Below are 11,779 nucleotides of genomic sequence, written 5' to 3'. Positions count from 1 at the left end.
CACGCCTCGGTTTGTGTCAAAGGGAGTTCGAGTAACACGTGCTAATGTCACAGAGTAGGAATTAGTATCGCCCGGCTTGTATCCAAAGCATGACCTCTACGAATGATACCGTAGTGGCATTTAGTTAAGAGTCAGTATGTGTTCGATATGGTCTTGGCTTTCTATCTATGTAACATCAGTATTTGTGAACTTTCGTATAACTTCTTTCGCAGGTTTAAACATATTGTTGTTGCTGCAATGTTTCTGTCCTGTAACGATAAAGAAGAGACAAAATATGTACAGTCTTTAGGCTGGAGAAGAAACAACATCAAAATCTATCCTTCAGTGATAGAAACTAGAAATAATATAACGGCACTTTCACATATCAAGAAAACCTTTTACTAGATAAGTTCACACATGGGTATTGAAGGAAATGCGAATTCTCGAAGCAAGCGAATAGTCGCTAAGATTATTATCATAAGCATAGGCTTATGATAATAATCTTTTATAATATGACAAATGCCCATTTTCTTACATATAATCCATCATAAGAAGAAAAACCAGTAGAAGATATGCAGACAAGCAGAAAATAGGCAAAGTTTCAAGTCACTACAGTATAATAGTATCAGTTGTTTAATAAGTTTCTAAGTGCCTTCTCTATTTTCATTAAATATGGTCTGTTTTTGGTTTGTCACAGCCTACTTCCGCTGGCTACTCCAAGATTATACGTCCACCTGCGCCGCGGTCTGCTTCTTTTTCATACTAGGGACCGTTCCAGCATGTTGTATCATTTGGCATTCTGCCTTTGTGACCATGAAAGCTTTTGTTAGTCTTTCTTCACTTTTTCTTAATAATCTAGTACTTATTTTGTTTATGGCTTTACGTTACCTATTAATTCTATTTCCAACATTGCTGGTGTACGCCCACGATTGACATCCGTATACAGCTAAGTGATATTCGACTCCACTCAGGCATGGCTCGATTCAAACTGAATTAAGTATCCCGCAATGGCCGTTGATACACACTCTGCTTAAACAATAATTATTCAGTTCTCAAGCCTTGATTGAAAATGCTCACAATAGTATATCGAGAACTTCATTAATATTTAATTTAATCTGCATACAAAATAATTATATGACTGAGTCTAACTAAACTTATGAATTAACTAGTTAAAATAGTATTTAGTAACCTATTTCGTATACCGTTTATATATAAAGTGTATATAATAAGGTATTATAACGGACACTAGATCAGTTGCAACTATGGCTAATTATAACCGAAGCGGAAATCTTTATCAATAAGTGTAAATCATTCACTGAGTTATAGTGAAATTGTGAATGAGTGGCGCATGCGTGCATTATTCGTGGCCAGTACCGAGACTGTCTTAGGCTGGGGAAGGCGCTTTTCCGGCGATTTTCCGAATACGTAAACAATTCGAAGTTTAAGTGTAGTGAAGTGTGGTGTTAGTGATTAGTGTGGCGTGGTAATTTTTGGTAAGGCTTTAATATATGCTTTAATGTCGTCTAAATTTAATAAACTTAATTATAATATTATTTATATATTTTTAAATATTAGGAATGGTATAGATAATTTAAAGTAATTTATTGGTTAACTAAATCCGATTTAAACAATCACGGGCTTTTGTAAATTAAGAAAGCTTTTGGTAAATTAGAAATGAAGCTTGAAACTTATTGTTGAACACATAAAATAAATATTTCATTCACTGACCTATGAATTGTATATAAACCTTATTCTCATAAATAAGAAGCTAAGCTGTCATTTTCAGGTATTGAAATATTTGTAGATGACCTTACTATTTAATTGGCCATGACTCGAACCTGTCATGATTTTTTTTACGTTGAGACCTAATGCATGCAATGTTTCAGTTAAATTTAAAATCTTCAGTTGATGATTTGCAAACTCAAAACTCATACTCTTTCATATATCTACTTTATATTATGAACATGTTCCAAGGGTACCCCATATACCTGAATCGTATCATAAAATTTTATCTGAAACCAATATATATAAAAAAGAATGTCTCCTCTGTTAAAGGAAAACAAGACTAATGAATATACATTTTGAGTTATAATAATTATTTGTAGTCTGTAGGGGAAGATTTAGCTTAACTAAACAAGTGCGTATCAAATCGTGCGTTCTAAACCCGGTAGTAAATTAAATTTGCTCACATGATCAATATAACGTCTGAAAATGGCCAAATCTGCCGTAGATGGCTGATAACCTGCTTATCTATAAAACAAATATGAATATGTTTGAAAAAAGAGAAGCAAAAGTGTGTTCCATGCCCATTCTTCTTCTTCAGGTGCCGCTTTATTGCTAAAGTTTGGCTGTTATCAATTTGAATTACCAGGTAAACAGTTGGGGGGTGTGATGCCAGTCATTTCAGTACGTTCCACAACCATGAATTCTTCCTTTTACAAGCCCATGTCTTGCCTTGAATTTCACCCATCGTTATGAGCTGTAACTAGTATCGATGATGACGCAAAACGTGTCGCGACGTGTCTTTCCATATTTTACAGTCTGCATATGCCATGCCCATTAGTGGTAGTAATGTATGGATATATTTATACATTATACTGTATGTTACTTTGTCCACATTGAATTTGACATCCATCCAAATAGAGCAGTGTTATGCGTGCGGTTCTTATCCTGAGTGCAAAGGCCCTAAAAGTCTACGGTGGTTATCAGTTATAGTAGGCTGGCTTACTTAGCTATTAAAATTAATATCACGAAAAAGATACAGAAATCATAAACTTTCTAGAACCCGAATTTTATCAATACTTCTTCATCAGTTTACAGTAGATATATGTTTATTTCATGTATCCATGACTCTTTATTAATGTATATCTATGATTTTATTTCATTTTATGGCTTTAATAAGTATTATCAAATAAATATTCTATTATTAACATAACAATCCTAACTTTTCACATTTGTTTTGACACTGACACTGAAGGTTTTGGTAAAATTGTATGATAAATAGTTACGCTTAATGATTCTAGAATTGTTTTTAAACAGTCATAAATATTTTCTATATCAGCATTTTTTAATTTGACTGTGTATCATTACGTATATTTTTATATTACATATGTTAATTGACAGTTCACTGTAATAATTATTAATTGCAGCAAGAATAAACTAAATGACTGCGAACCTAACAAAAAAAATTCGGAATTACAATGTTTAATTAAATAAATATAAAAAATGACAAAAATAAAACTGCAAATTATCAAGCTCAATGAAAACCGGTTATATATCCTCTGGAAACTGGACATAGTACAAATTTGTGTCAAATCCGATACTTTTGCAGTGATTTTTTATGAAAAATGAGTCACTTTTATTCCCATAATGGTGACTCTTTTCCCATACAGATTTTCCCCTATAGATCGGAGTCGTCACAAAAAATATAAATGTGAATTTATTCCTAAATATTGTTGAGACATTAATCAATTGTGCCTTTTAAATGTCTTTTAGTACCCTCGGGGACTTTTTTCGGAAGTAACCATTAACTTTGAGGGCGGTCGGTGAATTTTTTTGAAATTCTATTTTCCACGACCTCAATGCGCTATTTTTATCTCGAGTTTTTCTTTTCTATCGATTTTTTACGAAGGGCAAATGCGCAGAGGTCTAAGCCTCACATTAATAAAGTTATCTTAAGTGACAATCTGGTTTAGAAATGTATAAATAAAAACATTTGACAGTTCTTAAGAGCCTGCAGAAGAGTAGTTTTAGCCTATAAGTTGAGTATATCGTAGGTCGTACGTTCAAACCCTATCTATGTAACAGATTTTTCTTTATATATGCCCGATTAATAACTTCGTTCTATGATAACGTCGCGATAAAATGGTCATGTTCTAGACCTAACGCACAACGATGACAACCTAGCTGCTTCATTGTAAGAAAAGGTCATGAAGCTTTAAAACTAAAAACTTCAAAACTGTGCCATAAAAAAAGTAATGTTTTATGTTTAATGTCTCTCTTTGTTGTGTGCAATATTATAATTGTTAATAACATACTCGTCAAATAAGTGTAATTCAATTTAAATTTATCTTGCTTAACAATTAAGTATTTAAGTGTTAGACCTACATTAATAATTAAATAATTGTATTACCTTGGGTTTTAGCTCAAGTAAGCCTACCTTTTAACTTAAAACCGTTTATCTCAATTTAGCCACATTGTATTTTGCGAAAAGTAAAACACGTGAAGGTTAATGAGTCATAAGGAACGAAATCCCAAGACAGTTTAAAACCAACAGTAGCACAACAATATTTTAATACGCAAACGAAATAGTACGTAAAAGTGGAAACAGTTAATATTAATAACAGATTATTTCACAATATGTAAATAGTTTTAGTTAGAGTAAGGTACAATTTGGTTTAGTTGCTATGTTAATAAACAAAACAGAAAAACTCCGGTCTATGGACAACATACCAACGTTCTTTGTAAAGAACCCTGTAATGATAGCCATAGATGGTCATAGGGTTGTAAATTGCGTGAACATAAAATCAAATCATACAATCGAAATTCAGCCAGCCGTACAAACATTTATAGATATAAAGGTAGATAAAACTGTTAAAACGTGCCATTCCACTGTCTGTTCAAAGTGCAAGGGTCGCCAATGAAAAACCTATCAATTAGTTTATTCAATACATGAATGGTTGATTTTTATATGGAAAAGATATCTACTCCCTGTAAAACACGAACTACATTCATCACAGTTACAGCTACGGAGAAAATTATTTAGGTTATTATCAGAGAAAACTAAGATTCCTTATTATGTCTTGTAAGCAAGTTAACATTTGATTATTTTATTATCAAGCTAATTATACAATACATTTAATAAATAATTTCCATATTTCCAGTTTTTGATAATGTTACAATTTATAATACTATTAATAGATTTTAGTAAAATAGCGTATAACGAAAATGGCCCATAATTTTATCATACATTAGAAAAATCTTAACTAATCTATTAAAAATGCACTAACAACAGATTACCTGTTCATAGACATTATCTCAAAATAACGCATCACTATAACGAGTTTTGAAAATACATCATAACTTTTAACAGCGTTTTGTGGATTAGATTAGACGTTTTGTTACTTATCCACGTGGTGTCGCGAAGCTTCAACCCGAGCATGGGAATGGTTTATTTTTGAAAGTCGATTAAAGATTTGATATTGGTGAAATTGGTGAAATTGGTATACTATGGTTCCCATTATTTTACGTGGTTGGTTCCCATTATTTATCCATGTTTCCCAATCTTAAGTCCATGTTTAACTTCTAAACTAATTAACTTATTATTACTGATTACTGTAATTTGAACAACTGTTTAAATAATGTTCTGTGCTTCAAGATAGAGACTAAATTCTTCGTTAAATAAGGCAACTCGTTGATTTACTATAAAAGTAAATGCTAGAATAGATTTAATCACCTCAGACGCATTAACCTCAATTAAACTTACGGTGAGTCAGAGGTAAAAACTAGACATAGGTCTATAGTTTCAAACAACATTATTGTATATTTATGTTATATTATTAAATATTTAAGTACAACACGGTGGACTAAATTATGCTAGGCTTGTCCTAGGTTCGATACCTGGCGAAACAAATTGTACAGAAAGCTCCTATTTGTATAAGAATACTACGTTTACTTATTCGATTTCTAGTCCGGACTTAAGTTAGCTAATATTAAGATGGTTAGAGTGAGTTTTATACTTTTTTTTTATAAAAAGAAATTAAATTACAAACAAAATAATAATAATATATTCTACAACCATACATCTCCTCCAAAGCTTTCCGTTACCACAGGAATATTCCGTTGCCACAGTTAATGACATATTTCGTGATATACCTAAATTGATGCTGTGACCGCATTGTTTTTATATTTTTTTTATGTTATAGGAGGGAAACAGACAGGAGTCATTGGACATCACATTGCCAGAAGGCTCGCATCGCGCTAATGGCCTTTTAAGAATTTGTATGCTCTTTTCTTGAAGGACCCTGAGTTAAATTGGTTCGGAAATGCTTTGGTGGACGGCTCCACATAGTGGTGGTGCGCGTCAGAAATTGCCTTAAGAAACGGCAGTTCTGGGTCAACGGATATCAAGGTGGTATTTTGTATTCTGCCCGATGAGGTTTCTGCTGCAGGTTTTAGGCCAAACAACTCCTCTGAACACTCTCCATCAAGCCGCTCGGAAAGGTTTTATGTTGCAAGACTTTAATAAGGCAACACTTTTATTATTTAATATTTATAAATATGTATATTACGGGGATAAAAGTATACAGCTTTTGATTAAAAATATACAAATTGATCTTAAATATTGCCTATAGGTATAGGGTTCTTTGCGAAAATAACAGTAACAGATCATAAACCTATAGTCACAATGAATTAAATAAATATCGCTATCCACTATTTCATTTCTCTTGTCCATATAAGTCCAACCTAAGCATTGTTGGCTAAGTGTCTTGGGCGTGGGAGCGGGAGGTGGAACTCCCGTGGGTTGAATAGTAAGCGGGAACCACTCGTGGAGGGAAATAGCGGGACATGTAAGGCGCCATGCCAGAGAAACTCTTTTCGAAAGGTGGTTTGACGACCTGGCTACGCCTCGAGCTAGTGCATTGACAGTAGGAGCTATTTGCCGAGGGAGATGCATCCGTTGTGCCACCACTGTGGCGCTCCAAATGACACGGCGGAGCATACTGTGGCCAAGTGTGTCACCTGGACAAGGGAGCGTCATGACCTGGTATCGGTCATAGGGGCGGACCTCACTTTACCCGGTATTATATCAGCTATGCTAGGAAGTGAGGAGGCCTGGAGTGCAGAAGGAGGCTGCTGAGCGATTGTGGGAGAGGTCTGGGGATGACCGTAGATTGATCGGTGGTTCAATGCCGGGGTCTCGACCTCGAGTGGCCCTGAACCGCAGGTCTTGAATGAGCTCTGTATGTCGGATATAAGCCCGGGTCCCTTGGAATAATAGAATGCCTGGCGAACCCCGAGGGCCCACCTTAAGGGCGTGTGAAGGGCTGAGGTGTTTTTAGTGGGTGGGGTCTCGCTACCCCTCTGTATAGCAGAGGGATTTGAGTGTAGATTCAGCCACACAGTCCCCGGGTCAAGCTGCGTAAGCGCATTTTCACCTAAAAAAAGTGTCTAGCGCGTGCGACTCTCATCACTGAGGTCGAAAATCGAAGTGCACACTTGCCACTCCCTCGTACGGTGAAGGAAAACATAGCGAGGAAACCGTCGTTAAACATAAAACTTGACGGCGTGTCAGGAACAGATTGCCGATTAGGAAAAAATACCACGAAATAGATACAGAATGCTGAGGCCAAGACAATGTTGCACAACTGCTTTTTATCAGATTCTAATTTGGGGTTGCAGACTTATGATTGGTGCTCTGCCTGAATTTAGGCTGAATGTTTGTATGTATTGGATATTTAAAATCTAATCGATATGGGAATGAAAGAAATGCCAACAATCGCCCCTTTTTTCACGTCACGCTATCTAAACAATGTAAGTTACACGTTTCAATGAAAACTTTGTGTTGTGTCGTTTCGTGTATTTTTAGTTTCGAGGGAAATTTATCGGATTTTATTGTATGATTTATTATTAAACGTGACCTACCTTCCTTTGTAGCTCTTACAGTAAAACGTAGATATGTCAACATGTCGCTATTTTTAAAACATTTAATTTGGAAAAATATCCTTCTACAATATGCATTTATCAATCACAGTGATATCTGGCTTACTTTCGAAATCCAACAGAAATGCTTTAATGCCGTGTACGTTTTAAAAAAAAACATTTCCTGCAAATCATCTTTCGCCCATAACTCTTTATAAACACTATCAGGAACTATAGTACTATTGTATGTGCTACCAGAACCACACATATTTGTTCTATGCTCGTAAGTGATCTGCCAACTTTACAGATACTAACGTGTGATCAGGAAAGGCATTCTCATTTTCCGAGACCAAGAACTTTGAGTAGCTGCCGTAGCGGAAATGTAGTTTTTTTTCAAAAGTCATCATAATTATATAAGTTCAGATGAACAGATGAAGAAAGCATAGAAATATTTTGTTTTGAGATTTGTAAATAAAATTATTATTATTAATACTTCAGGGTTATTATTATTATGGTCATTATATATGATGACGTGCACAAAGCCGCTGAATAACTTCAAATCAAAGTGACAATTGTATGCTTGTAGGTCTTCGAGGGCAATATAAAAAATCGATTATGATATACGTGTATCGACACTAATAGCTCATACTTCGCTAGGGTTGGCGATAGCTATGAAATAATAATGGAAATCTTTCCGTTTCGTTTTCCAGTAGCGCTATAACTTTTGGGTCTAGGCCTCACATTTTCATATCTGTGTCGTGATCATTTGATTTTCTAATAAGCATGTAGGTGGTCAGCGTGTTCCTGTAACAAGCCGTCGCCCTTGCGATGAATTGCTTTATCGAATTTTTTTATAGAAGGTAAACGGCAATTAGTCTTAAGTATTATTATTTATAATTAATATTATTACTATAATATTAATATTCCTAATTTTACAAATAATAATATCAAGTGTTGATTTAGATGCTTTTAATTTCCGAGTAAGCATCTTCTACGAATAATCGCATAGATTGATCAAATTAAGAGTGTGTGTTCCAAATATGAATTATTCTGGTTTGATGAAAGACCTACTGTATTGCTTTCATCAAACCAGTTAAACACAGCAGTTTCTATACGAACAATCAATCAAAATGTTAGTAATAATTGTGGTTTATATATAAAAAAATATTTTATGTCATTTCAACAAACTTAAACGATAACGATATTTGATAAATAATGTTCCTCATCCCTGTTAGAATGAAATTCTCAGTCACGGACATCGTACACTAAACAAGAAAAGTTCTCCGATTACTTTTACCGCTGACTGTACTTAATTAAGGCTCGGATCCATACTAATATTATTAATGCAAAGTCCATATTTTAAAATTGATTTATGTACTATTGTAATGTTAATAATAAATGTTTCGTCAACTTTCCTATTGTAGCAGAGGTGATAGTTTCACAAACTAAATAAAAATCAATACCGGTACAACCTTTTTAGGTCTGGGCCTCAGATTTCTATATCTGTTTCATGATCTTTTGTTAATCTAATAGGCAAGTAGGTGATCAGCCTTCTGTGACGCACGCCGTCGACTTTTTGGGTCTAAGGCAAGCCAGTTTCCTCATGATGTTTTCCTTCACCTTCACTTCCCCATGAAAATAAGGCATCTTGGAAATTAAAGGTTTTAAGGAAAAGTATAGGCTACATTCGTTACTATCATTGATTAAAGTTTATATATAAACTCAGCTCTATTAGTTTGTTACGAGGCTAGCCGCAAGAAACCTACTTATTAAATTACGACTTATGCCTTTACTCTGAAACAAATTTTATAGTTTACATTTAAATGCTTGTATTAAGTTTAGTTTACGATGGATGGTCTTACGAATACGTAAGGAAGCATTAATATAAAACTATAATTTTACTAATACACGCCAACTTCCAAACAAAACTTGTTCGATTCTAATTTTGAAATCATTCCTGCTGACCTACATCTGTCGACTTTTTTGCCGATTACGTTGTCACTGGCCGACAAGACGGACGTACTACAATTTTGAAAAAAGAATTTCTAACAGAATTTTTGATACATCTAATATCACAGGGAATGAGGTTTCGACAGTCACGTTCCCGCTGGTCGCGTGATCATTACTGTGGCCGGTACAAAATAACAGGACAGTTCGATCGGCGTTTGTGACCCACCCTAAGACATAAAAATAAAAAATATCTAATGATATTTAGTTTGTGAAGCGGCTGATTTATTGTATGCCCAATAATATGACGTTGATTTACGTTTAATGCGGCTCTTAAAATAGGTTGTGACCATTTTTCAAGTATGATGGATTGTGTTATAATATACTGTTTGTGGTTGTAACTTATTAGGGAAAATATAAACATAATAGCTTCGTGGCGCTGATAAGAGCCGTGAATCGTTTTAAGTTTCCATGGAACAGGAAAAAGTGGCGAGACACTTACTGTGTTTGTTTGTTTTACAAATGAAATATAGCAATAATCGAACCTAGTACCTCCAGATGATGGAAGGGAAACAGACAGTTTGTTGTAGTCCAGTATATGGAGGTAACGCGACTGAATCTCTCGGCTGCGTGTCCAGACTCTGGGGCGATTGTCAACATCGACGACTGTTTTAATGAAAAGTGGGAACAAACCGTGATCCATGTGGTATCAAATTATTTCAGTATAATTAGTATTATTATTATTTTCTTTTATAACCAAGTTCTCATTTCAAGGAACGTCATGCTCTCTTAAATGTCATTGCTTGTGGCGGCGTCCATGCGTCGGGTTGTCTCTCTCCCTAAAATATGGCGAGGGGGCCGAGGGCTGGCCATGCGTGATACTCGTGAAAGCACCCGCTACTTATGGTGACTGGTCCGTACTTGAGTTCGTGTATGGGGTCATGTTAGTTATTTCGACTACGTATTTGTGTGTTGTTCCCACGAGAATTTAAGTGCGTGCTCCTATTTCACTATGCCTCCTGCTGATAGAGGATCTATGACAACATGGTGTAATGGTTGCAGATCCTTACAGATTAAAAAGTGTCGCGGAGAGTTTATTGCCAGTTCTTCTTTTACGTTAATTAATGTAAAATTAGAAGCATTTAATTTATATTTTTTTCACGTTCATAATTGTACATAAATGATTTTTGACTTTGACTTTGTTAACAAGAGATATCTTTCAGTTACCTCTTCTATTTATTGTTAAGAATAAGTTGATGCTATCATTTGATTGCGCCGTTGGTTGGTTGGTTGTAGACCGTCACGGCTACCAGCTTTACTCCTAAAGTGTAGGGGTTAGTTGAGTAAATTAAAAAATGACATTAGTTTGATTAGATTTTGAAAGGTAAGACTTAAAATATTGGTAAAATATGCAATTATGCATATTATAATATACTTTTTATCATTATATTATATATTAATATACTATAACTGAAAATACATACTAAGTTATATATAATATAAAACACGTCGGAACAGCATCTTGAAGACTGTTGCAGATGACCTGTCTTCTATAATGTAGCATTTTGTGCGTACACTTGTCGGTTCAAATTTAGTAGTGTTTATATAGACTTTTTCATGAGTTTTTTAGTAATAACATACTAACACTAATCTGTAAGTTCATACTAACATAATGATGGATTATTTTATCCGAACAAATAAATAATAACATATAATCTTTATCGCATTTTTGTTTATTGTGCTATTAAGGAGGTTTAAGTTTTTATTTGGGTTTGGTTCAAATTTCCGTTTTGTTTTTGCTGTTTTTTCCTTGCTTCTTTCTAATTCCAAATTTATATAATTGATGTGTGTCTGAACAAATTTGTAATGACATATTATATTTTATACGCATGCACTTTGTCTTAGATCTTATTTGTAAGAAAAAGACTATATCCTTAAAAGATACTAATAAATATTTATAGATGAAAAATTTTCTCTACTCTAGGCTTAAAAAGCTTCAAAGGCTCTAGTTGAATTTTAATAATAACTCAAAGCTTGTTAATGAGCTCCAAGTTTGACGGCAGAAGATTCGTTTTTTGTCTGCAATTACTTGAAATTCCTAATTTCTTTGCAAACAGTGGTCTCATTATTGTATTATTTTATTTGTCTTAGAGGCCACTAACCACCTTTGACAGTTTTACAACATTTAATTTATTTGTTGTTTATTCTGTTT

At 34.3% G+C, this 11,779-nt stretch overlaps 1 protein-coding gene across 1 annotated transcript in view; it reads left to right on the top strand.

The window, feature by feature from the left end:
- Window positions 1–1,371: 1,371 nt before the first annotated feature.
- The window catches only part of LOC123720159 (octopamine receptor Oamb), a 67,623-nt gene continuing 57,215 nt past the window's right edge, over window positions 1,372–11,779 (top strand). Inside the window, exon 1 of the mRNA XM_045676677.1 lies at window positions 1,372–1,472. The gene's annotated coding sequence lies outside the window, so the exon portion shown is untranslated. The remainder of the gene's footprint in view (window positions 1,473–11,779) is intronic.

This window comes from Pieris brassicae, chromosome 2 (assembly GCF_905147105.1).
Source record: "Pieris brassicae chromosome 2, ilPieBrab1.1, whole genome shotgun sequence".
NCBI classification, from domain to species: Eukaryota; Metazoa; Arthropoda; class Insecta; order Lepidoptera; family Pieridae; genus Pieris; species Pieris brassicae.
This window is presented reverse-complemented; position numbering and strand designations above follow the sequence as displayed.